The following is an 11,522-nucleotide window of genomic DNA, read 5'->3' as shown; positions in this document are numbered from 1 at the left end:
GAGACCCTATTTCAGAGAAGGTAGATGGTAGTCCTGTGGATGACATGGGAGGTTGTTCTTTAACACACCACACACACACACACACACTGGTGTGACTACATTAACTTGCTGTCTACTGGTCACTATCTCATCATGAATATACCTTAAGTGTGCCCAATACATTTTACTTTTAAAATCCTTGACAAGAAATACAAACTTGAAAATTAAAGATAAAGGGAGGAAAATCCTGTAGGGAACCATTGGGAAATGCTGGGTCTTGTATGGGCACACACAAATGTATGGGCACACACTAGAATAGCAGTGAGGTTGTATCACGTGATAAAAGACAGGACAAATTGAGCAAACTATTTGAAAGTCCAAGGAATACAAGATGGACCGAGCTGAATTTTATTTTATTATTATTTTTATTTTTGGGGGGAGAGGGTCTTATTTAGCCTAGGCTGGCCTCAAACTCATTAGGATGAATATGTGTGAACCGGCTAGTCACAAACTCACAGAGATCCTCCTGCCTGTTCTCAGGAAGATAGAGATGTTCTCAGGGGAAGAGATGAAAACTGACTTACTCATAAGCCTGCTGTTGTAGTTTGCTTTCTGTTGCCGTGGTAAGCACCATAGCCAAAAGGAGCCTGCAGAGGACTGGTTCAGTTCAGCTTATGGGTTACAATGTATCACACAGGGAAGCCAGGCAGGCTGTCTAGCAGGGACTGAATGAAGCAAAGGCCATGCTTACTGGCTTGCTTCCCATGGCTTGCTCAGCCTGATTTTTTAATTCAAACTAGGACTACCTATTAAGGTGTGGCACTGGCTCCTCTTTCCCACATCAATCATTAATTAAGAAAAATAATGCCCCACAAGCATGCCCATAGGCCTGTCTGATAGGAGCAGCTTTTCAATTGAGGCTCCCTATTTCCAGATTGTATCAAGTGGACAAAACTAGCCAGTGCACCTCCAATTGAAGACTGGCAACCGATGGTCTTCAAACAGACAGGAAATGGGAAAGAAAGTATGTAGGTGCCTCAAAGGAACAAAGCTAAACTGCCGTGGGTCTAAATACAGTGTAGCTACCATTTTCTCACACTGTTTATATTTAATAATTGAAAATTGAAAAAATATTTCAACAGCATCTGATGCTCAGACAAAACTGTTTTGAAGTGGGTCTATTAAGACATGTAGATGAGATTGAATGTTCACAAGACAGACCATGCAGTGATTTTTAAAATGTGCATGGTGTTTCATTTGCATGAATATCTGCTTGTTTAGCAGATGCATGATGTCTGTGGATGCCAGGAAAGGTGCTGGATACCCTAAAATTGGAGTTACAGGTGGTGGTGAGCCACCATGTGGTTGCTAAGAATCAAACGCAGGTCCCCTAGAAGAGCAGCCAGTGCTCTTAACCACTGAGCCATCTCTCCAGCCCATTAAGCAGTAAAAACTGAATACCCCTAGACAACGATAAAATCACTCATTTTGCTGTAATAATCAGAGCAGCCCATCACAAAAATAGGGGGCAAAGAGATAAACTCAATTATACCTAAACATACCAAGGTGGAATGTCTTAAAAATAGGAAGACAAGAAGATAAAAGTAAACAAAACAAAACAAAAGAACCCAAAATTAGATATAACAAGCTAAAATAAATAGAACAACAGATTTTCCCTGACATATCACAATACATGACCAGACTATATTAGTCAAAAGACCAGTTGGTTATGTGGGGCAAGGAATAATAGCCCAGTCCCACCTAGTGTTCACCAGAGACTTCCAATTCAGTCTCAGGGGATGGCTGAAAATAGAAAGGTATAAAAGGGTAAACTATAAGAACATTTACAAAAGCCATTAGGAGTTATTGTGTTGGAGGATGCTTATTTCCATCCAGTCAGTAATGTATTTGCCCAAAGACGGTGAGAAAAAAATTGGAGTGACAATCAGAAAGGACATAGAGAAACTGAGCAACACAAGCTACCGGCGGCTTCTATGCAACTGAAGTGTAGAACACCCCACAGAAAGAGTGAAGTTGGGCATTATCCCAGGAGACAGACAAAATTCAACAAATCTAAGAGGTCGTACACCAAACAGAGTCTGTTCTTGGATCATAATGAATTGTACTTAATAAAGTGCCACATGGAGAAAATCTGTACAAGTATAGAGAGCATTCCTCTAAGTAGCCCTGGGAAGTGGGTAGGGAGGAGAAGCCTGGCAGGAAATGTTTTCTATAGACCTGGATGAATTCTGTAGAAAACACACCTCACATCCACAGGATGTAGCTAAAGCAGTAGGAGAGTGAAATTTATAATTCCAAATGCTTGTAGTACAAATGAAAGGTCTTCTAGCGGCGAGAGGATGTGACCTGGGCTGGGCTGCCCAGCAGAGAAGCCTATCCCCCACCACACACCACACACACACACACACACACACACACACACACATTCAAGTACAACCAACCCCAGGAAGCACTGTGTTCCCTCAGTGCAAGGGGTGGAAGGCTCCCATGACCCTCCTGTTTGTAAACACTTCAGACACCCTTTTCAAGGGGCTTAGAAACATCCAGGCCTGAGTCCTACTGAGTCCCACTTCACATGGAGTTGCTGAGGCTTGGCAGCCTTGAGGTACCAGCTGCTAGATAAGTCACACACAGCTGGGATGAAATTTAAGCAGATGAGCTGAAAAAGGCAGGTGCTAAAGCCTCCTCCTAGGTGATTTACTTTATATTAATATACATGTAACCTTCTGAGTAAAGGGCAGAGGGCACTTGTCCTAGATGACTCCTAGGGAAGTGGGGGTTGTTCATTGACTTGGGTATGTTGACACTGGCGCAGTGGGTCTCAACCTTCCTCATGTTGTAGGGAACCCCCAATAAGCATTTGACAGCTGGGAAGGACATGAACTCTAGCACTCACAAGCCAGAATACTGAGTGTTACAGCTCAGATGGAAAGGTGTTCTGGCACTCAGGAGCCAAGGAATACCACAGTAACAGTAAGCATAGCAGCTTACAGCCCCGCTTCAGGGAAAGACTTCCCCAGTGCACCAGCTCTGCTCCTGCAGGAGAGGGTTTCCGGGGGAAGATGTTACAGTTCGGCTCCCGTCCCATCCCGGGAGAGTGGAGTGTTAAGAACTTCACTCTGCAAGCTCCACTCAGGCTCGTCTCTGTGTCTGTGTCTCTGCTCTGGCAAACTCAGTACCAAACCTCATTCAAGAGATTTATTGGGAGGGAAGAATCCAGGAGAGTGGCTGTCCTCTGCCAGGGTGGCAGTACACAGCCAGAGAGGCCAAACAGACACAGGGTGAACAGACACGGGGTTTATATAGGGATTCTTAGGGTATGGAGTTTCCCCCGGAGATTTCCAGGGTGGGGATTGGTCAGATTTCAATCCTTGAGCTCAGACTGGCTAGATCTCCTGCTCAGGGATTGGTTGGTTTTCTGCACAGGTTTAGGGTCAGGTTTGGCTCTGGTTTCAGGGCCAAAGTGTGTTTCTTTCACTGGTCCTTTTTAGCCTTTTGGCTCTAATTTTAGGACCAGGGTGTATTTCTTTCACTGGCTCTGATTCCAGGGACAAAGTGTGTTTCTTTGGCACTGGTTTCAGGGTCAGGGTGCATTTCTTTGGTTCTGGTTGCAGGGCCAGAGTGTGTTTCTGTGGCTCTGCTCAGGGTGTGTTTAGTTGGCCCTTTTCCCTTACACCCCCACCGCAGCCATAAAACTATTTTATTGTTACTTCATAACTGTAATGTTGCTACTGTTATGAACCACAATGTAAATATCTGATATGTGGGATATCTGATGTGTGACCCCTGTGAAAGGGTCGTTTGACTCCCAAAGGTGTCATGACCTATGGGTTAAGAACCACTGCACTAGGACAATTAACTGAACGGCTCCCTTCTAATTTGTGGACTTTTCTCTGTATCTCTCTAATTTCCAAGCTTAAATTTTCTTTTAACGTGGCTTTTTTTCTTACTGAGCAAGTCCTCCTGACTGACGAGTAAGGGGGCCAGAGGCAAATTCCAGGGGCACCTGGGCAAGTGACAGCCATCTTTTATCCATCATCTGTACTGCGCGGTCAGCCTTTGTCTCCTCAGACAGTGACTGGCTCATCAGTGCAATGAAGTAATTTTCCCAGACCGTTATGGAGGGCAAAGATGGGGAGGGGGGTGTCACTCAAAGCTTCACCCCTTTGGCAAAGAGCATCTAGACCTTTGTCTTGTGGGTGTCTGTGAAGAGTAGATACAGGAGTGCCAGAAGCTCTGGTTTCATGGGCCATGCTGGGTCTCCTGGCTTCTGACGCTACACTGAGTAGGTTAGCTCTTTGGAACAGATATCAGGTAAGAGTCTGCGTTTGCTAAGTGCAGAGCATGCACTATGGTGTGGGTTGCTTTATGTGCCCAAGCTGCCAGCTACTAAGAAGAGACCTGGGAATCTCTAGCCTGGGCACCAACATGTATGTTTTCCTTCCATCTGGGTGAGCATATGACTTCAAATTGAGAGTCAACAAGAATTACCTGTGCTTTCTGGGTTGATAAAGCTCTTACCTCCTGCAGTAGAAACTGGCTTATGATTAATTTCCAGCAGGTGCAATGGCCCTGCCTATCTTTAACTGTTTGAGGACAGGAAGGTGACCTTAGTTACTAGGACATGAATGGTGGTGGGTGGTCAGGTTCACTGAGCAGCTTGCTTCTCGGACTAGCTCGGCAGTAGCCCAATTTCCAATCACAGATCATGAAGCTTAGGGTTGTGCCTTGGCCACCAGCAAAAGGAAAAACACAAAGAATGTGTTGTTTTACACTGTCCTTCCTACACCCAGCCTTCCGTCCCTTCTGCCTGTCCCAGGACACCCAGCAAAGCAGCCGGGGACACTGCAGGAACTCAGTCCCTGTTTTTCCCAAAGTGATGACTTGCCTTCGTGCCCACACCCTTCCTGGGCTTCCCCCAAAGTGCAGGCTGCCTTCCATTCTGATGCCAGTATTCAAGCAAAACCTCCATCAGCAGTGCACAGCCCTCCCTCTGCTACCAGTACTGTGCTGCATGGAGCAGCCAGCCATTCATTGAGAATTGAGCGAGACAACCCTGCCCCCTGGCGGAAAGCATAGCTTCCTACAACAGGGCATCTTCATACTCAGCTGCCTTCACTTGGTCAGTGTTGTCCGCTTAGCAGGGAGGACCTGTGAAATGGCAAATATTAGTCATTTTAGGGTGGTGGTTCTCAACTTGTGGGTTATGACCCCTTTGGATCAAATGGCTTATTCACAGGGTTCACATATCGGATATCCTGCCTATCAGATAATTGCATTACTACTCATAACAGTAGCAAAATTATAGTTACGAAGTAGCAACAAAGATAATTTTATGGTTGGGGGTCACCGCAACATAAGGAACTGTTGTTGGAGGGTCACAGCATTGCGAATGTTGAGAAACACTGCCTTAGAGTGGATGAATGTGGCTGCCAAAGCCCTGTTGTTTATGGCCAGAGTTGGACTTGCTGCACTCCATGACAGATGCTGGACTCCATGACAGATGCTGGATTCCCCCATTATTTAACAACCCCAGGCCTCAGCCCTCCCATTGGTCAAAGAAGAAACCTGATTATGGGCTTGTAGAAGATAAGATCACTGAAGCAATCAAATGAATGATTGGAATGTGCCCAACAAAGATTCCTTCCTTAGCCATACACATCTTTAAAAAGTACCAGCAGAGTGGCATTATCGCCCAGAAAGTGGGAAGACACTGATTGCATAAATTCAGCATTCAGACTCTGAAAATGGAGATTGGTTTCATCAATAGTGTCACAAATAGTCATCTATGCTCTGTTATGGAAATTCCCCCAACACAGAGGTAGCAAACATGAGCTAGAGAGGATGGAGAGCCCAGGTGGCTTGGAGAAGGATGGTCACAATGGATCCCTCACCTGGAGCTGAAGTGACTCCAACTCTCAGTACCTAAAGCACTGTTCTTGTGTCCTCATGGTCTCCCTGATAGCTACCAGGAGCTGAAGCCGGTACTGTGGAGGTTGCTAAGGGAAGGAGATTTAGTGCTATTCCTCTCTCCCCTCTACACAGCCTGTCTGCATCCGTTTCTTCTTTTATTTCCTCACTGGAAGCATAGTTCTCCGTCTATATCTATATGCATATCTATTTGTATATGTCTGTATAAATGTATACATGTATGTTCATGTATATATTTCATTTTGTCTGCTTCTGTGGCACTGACTAGGCCCATTGGGGGGTGGGGCCAGGGGCGGAAGTGACCTGTGAAACTAGGTTTGAGGAGGAGCCCAGGAATGCTCCCTGGCTGGCGGGACGCGGAGAGAAGAGCATCCAGTGGGGTGGAACTTGCTGGTGTTCATCTGTCTAGGTTGTAAGTTATTTCTCCCTGAATAAACATCTGTTTGGCCTATTTGTTTATCCTGATCCTTATTAAACCATGATATCAGGAGACCAAACAAAAGCAGCTTTATAGGATGGTGGATGTGCTCTAAATGTGGTGATGGGAACTGTGAATATGCTCTAGTAATTTTACCTCCTGCATAGAATGGTAACTATGTCACCCATGCCTTACATACACAGCTACTATGATGGATACCTTCAACACCCAAGATGAGCTCCAGAGGTGCTGGGGACAATGACAGCTGTTGAAGCCCCTCTCCCTGCTGATTGCCTAGGAACAGTTGTGGTCCTGAGCAGGCCATTTTGGGGACCTGCGCTCATAAACTTGGCTACATTTTCAGTTGCTGTTGACTTAAGTCACAAGAAAAATGTGGGGTGAATGGGCCCTTGGAAACAGTGTCTGCATCCCTCCATGTGTGTATGGTGTGTCCATGCACAACACAGCTCTCTTCTTGGAGGGAAAGCAGATCATTTATTCTGAGCCAAATGTGAGTGGCCATTGCCTGGGAACACGGATCTGGTTGCTTCGGGCAAGATAGTCCAACCTAGAAGTGGTTATATGAGCTGTGATAGACAGATATCAAAAAGTTATTAATCAAAGTATTTTTAAAAGTCACGGGTAGCGGAGAGATGGCTCAGACGTTAAGAGCACTGGTTGCTCTCCCAGAGGTTCTGAGTTCAATGCCCAGCAATTACATGGTGGCTCACAACTATCTATAGTGAGATCTGGTGCTCTCTTCTGGCATGCAGGCATACATGCAGGCAGAACACTGCATACATAATCAATAAATAAATCTTTAAAACTTTAATATTAAAAATCATGGGTGGGAATAGCAGGTGGGTGGACAGGGAGAATTCTAGTATAGGTGTCAGTGCTTTGTGAAGACATTCTTAGTTCTGGATTGATGGAAACCAATGGTCTACTAAGCTCATACATCCCAGAGATTTTACCTGCTAGTGGAAAGGTTTTGGTCCAGGCAGAGGTAGCCAGTGAATGGCTAGTAAGGGGACTTAGCAGCCCACGATTGCTTTGGTTCTGGATCTGTAAAGGCACAACAGTTCTAATCAGCTTGATTAATCAGCCTTGTGAAATCTTTAGCATATGTGTGGCCTTTTTCTGAGAACCTCAGTGTATAAATATCACCTAGTAGGCCCCAGCAGCAAAGGGTGAAGACAGTCATGGATAAGTGGAAAGGAGAGTTAAGCATAGAAGAAGTTGGGACAGGCAAACCTCTTCCGAGACACTGAGTGCCCCGCGAGCAGGACCTCAGTGGTTAAGCCAATTTTCCCAAAGACTTGGGTGCAGCTTTACAGTTTCACCTTAGATGAAAGAAACCAGCATGGAAATCGGGATGGGAGCTGTAGAGAAGGTTGCTGCCCCAAGTCAGGTGTGATGTTAATTTGTGTTGCAACTTGGATTTAGACTCACATGTGACCATGTGTGAGCGGGCTTCCAGAGAGCCTCAAGCCTTAAGTGAGGTGGAAAGATCCATCCTGAACTTGAGTGGCACCATTACATAGGCTCGCTCTCTCTTTCTTTCTTTCTCTCTCTCTCTCTCTCTCTCTCTCTCTCTCTCTCTCTCTCTCTCTCCAGCCATGCCATGCTCCTGTTGTCACAGCTGAGAGCCCCTTTGGTTGTCTCTTTCCCTGCCACGATAGATTGTACCCTTGAATCGTGAGCCAGAATAAATCCTCCCTCCCTCCCTTCCTTCCTCCCTCCTCTCTCCTTCCCTTCCTCATCAAAAGCAGCAATGAGGACAGGAACTAAAGCAGGGCAGGAATCTGGAAGCAGGACTGATGCAGAAGCTATGGAGTAGAGCGGCTTACATGTTTGCTCCTCATGGCTTGCTCAACCAAGAACCACCAGCCCAGGGATGGCACCACCCACAATGGGCTGGGCCTTCCCCAGCAATCTACAGGCTTACCTACAGCTTGATCTTATGGAGGCGTTTTTCTCAACCGAGATTTCCTCTTCTCAGACGAATATAATTCGTGTCCAGTTGACATAAATCTAGCCAGCACAGGTTACTTACAGGAACAGAAATGACTCAAAGACAGCTATGTCACCAAAGCCCCCCTTCAGCAGGGGTGACAGCTCATGACAGGGAAACTTGGAACTCACTTGTAGTGCTCACAGATCAGCACTAGGAGACCCTGGAATGTTACATACACATTTCACATCTGCTTCTTTATATGAGGGATGTATAACTTAGTGAGTGTGGTTAGTAGCCTGGTGACATTTGCACTGTGTGGCAGAGACCACACTATGAGCTTGTTTTTCTCAGTTTATGGAAGGTGTCACAAATACTTTACGAAGAGTTTCAACGTTGTCACAAACCAATCTTTGTTTAGCTTCCTTTCTCAAGGAGATTTATGTGTGCTTTATTTGTGCACGTGGGATGAAGCTACTTATCACCAGAAAAAGTTTCACCAAATTGTGCTGTGCTTACTTATGCTGAAAATAAATCACTCAGGGTCAGACTCCTGAAGTTTGAGCCAATGCGGGCTCCTTAGTTGTGCTGAACTGAACTTCCTTCATCATTCATGACGTCATTGATGATCATCATTCATGACGTCATCGTGCTGGTGTGCAGGTGGAAGAGACCTTGCCATCACTGCACAACTTGCAGGCAGCTCAGTGGGTTGGAGAATCTCTTCTATATATATAGCTCAGCTACTTTCTTCTTCCAGGGAGCTCAGCTTTTCCCAGAGTGTCTCAGCGGTCCTGGCTGCTTATATATGTTTGACAAGGAAGGGGTCTAGGGAATATGGTCAGTGTCAGGGATTTCTTGACGCTTTTGAGTTGTTACTTCTGAGCTTAAGGAGCTTCCCTGCAGGAATGTCTCCCCTGTCCCCTTAGAAGTCTTATTGTTTCACATCCCTTTTAACTTCCTGTGTCTTAATGAACTTTATTTATGCTGTGTGTGGGGGGGAGGGGGGTTTAGGGTGGAAAGGTTTGGGCCTTACACATGCTAGACAAGTACTTTCCTGAGCTACAAAGGTCTTCGGGGAGGACAACATCTCCAGCTGGCTGAGAGGCAGCAGGTTCTCAGAGCGCTGCTCAGGTGCCCACCTTCAAACAACCCAGGAAAGCACTCTCCAAGGCAGCATGTTTTGTGGGGGTCTCTTCCCTCAGGGAAGCGGCAGAGGCTCATGTACCAAGCACAGTATGAGGCAGAGAGGGCACGTTCTACACACACACACACACACACACACACACACACTCAGAGAGAGAGAGAGAGAGACAGATAGAGAGAGAGGAGAGAGAGACAGAGAGGAGAGAAAGAGAAAAAGAGAGGAAAATGAGGACTTGACTGACGAAAGGTATGGCTAAGGGAAAAGTTTTTATTGTGCATAAGAAGGGAGAGGGAGACCACAGCTAGAGACATCTGGGAGAACCCAGAGCAGAGAGAGAAAGTCCAGATTGGGCATGGCCATCAGAATGAAGTGGGTGGAGAGAATGAGAGGAAGAGAGAGAGGACCAAGAGCGAAGAGCTGAGGACCAAGAGAGAACATGGATAAAATGGCAGGGTTATATAAGAAAGAGAAGCTTGGGGGGAGAAAAGCGAAGCCTTTGGGCCTGGGCTGGACAGGTTTAGGATAGGAGATGGGGTGAGAAGGAGAGGAGCCACCGGTATTGAGTGAGCCTAGAGGCCAGCGTCCACTTCGATATGATAATAAGCACCTCAGCCATTTTCCCGGGTTTCTTTGGGATCTCTCTCTCTCTCTCTCTCTCTCTCTCTCTCTCTCTCTCTCGTGTGTGTGTGTGTGTGTGTGTGTGTGTGTGTGTGTGTGTGTGTGTGTGTAAGAGAGAGAGGAACTTAAGCTGGACCTGGCCTTTGTTGATTCCCCACAGAGTTCTGGTGGATGCATTCAGAGCACTCAGGCATAAGCATCATCCATCTGGGATGATACAATTTCTTCTCTAGGAGCTAGAAACAGTATCCACCCCTCCTGCAAGATCCAAGTGTCAAACTGAAGACTGTATCCAAGGCCACCCAGCAGAACCCACGATGTTATTAGGCTTTCCTATGGAGCAATGAGCGAGGGGTGGTGAATGGAAATGTAGGGAGCATAAAGGAGCCCCGTGGGTGGTCTAACCCAGCAGGGATGATGGCTCCCTGTGGCTGCATAGGTGGAGCCCCCTCCCCGTCCCCTTCCCCTGCTTCCCTCTGAACCATGTGGGGATAGGGTGGAGCTGCACACAGCTGGTTGGGAAGGGTGGCTGGATACTCGAGTGAGGGTCCTGTGACTTCTCTTTGCCCTCCTTCTATGAGAGAAGGGAAATACTCTGCAAGCAAGCCCAGCACAATTCCTGGAGGTGGTGGCTTAGACGGCAGTCTCATACAACAGGAAATCACACTTTACAGAGGACCGGTCTCTGTAAGGCAGACGCTGCGAAATGTATGAGGTGTTGGGGACTGGTGGGGTCACCAGAGGTGGTGGGGTGTGGGCACCACCTACAGCAACCTAAGGAGGTCCCAGAAACCTCCACTGGGCTGAAGGGTCAATTCCTGATTTCACTGTGGAAAAGAAACAAGTTAGTGTGTAGCTGAGATGGGGGCTTAATAAGAATTTAGCACAATTTAATCCTGAGCGTTAAAGGTGTACATGTGCATGTGTGCGTGTTCAGGCGTGCAAGAGATAAAAGGAAACTTAGGAAAAGGATTGCACTCACTCAAATGTGTCAAATGTGGGGGGGGGGAGCAATCAATAAAGAACTTAAATGTCTGAACAGCACCACACACACACACACACACACACACACACACACACACACACAGGACTGGCAGTGCCATGTATATGATTTTGGTGGCTTCTGAAGGTCATCTCAAAGAATTGCTAAGGGTGTGTGTGTGTGTGTGTGTGTGTGTGTGTGTGTGTGTGTATGAGGAAGAATGGGAGCATGTGAGTATGTGTGTGTATAGAGTGTGTGTGCCTCTGTGTGTACAAGCCAGATTAGAGGTGGTGAACCCTAGACAGACCACAATTTGACAAGGCAAAACCAAGTGTGAAGACATGTCTTTCAGCATAAATGGGAAAGGAGAAAGGGCATACACACTTAGGCCTTACACACGGTTCAATACTATTATAACATTCTTATTTTAAATCTTTATGAAAAGAATATTAAGTCTATGTGATTGTCTGGA

Source organism: Phodopus roborovskii, unplaced genomic scaffold (genome assembly GCF_943737965.1).
Source record: "Phodopus roborovskii unplaced genomic scaffold, PHOROB, whole genome shotgun sequence".
Lineage (NCBI taxonomy): Eukaryota > Metazoa > Chordata > Mammalia > Rodentia > Cricetidae > Phodopus > Phodopus roborovskii.
Note: the sequence above shows the minus strand (reverse complement) of the source record.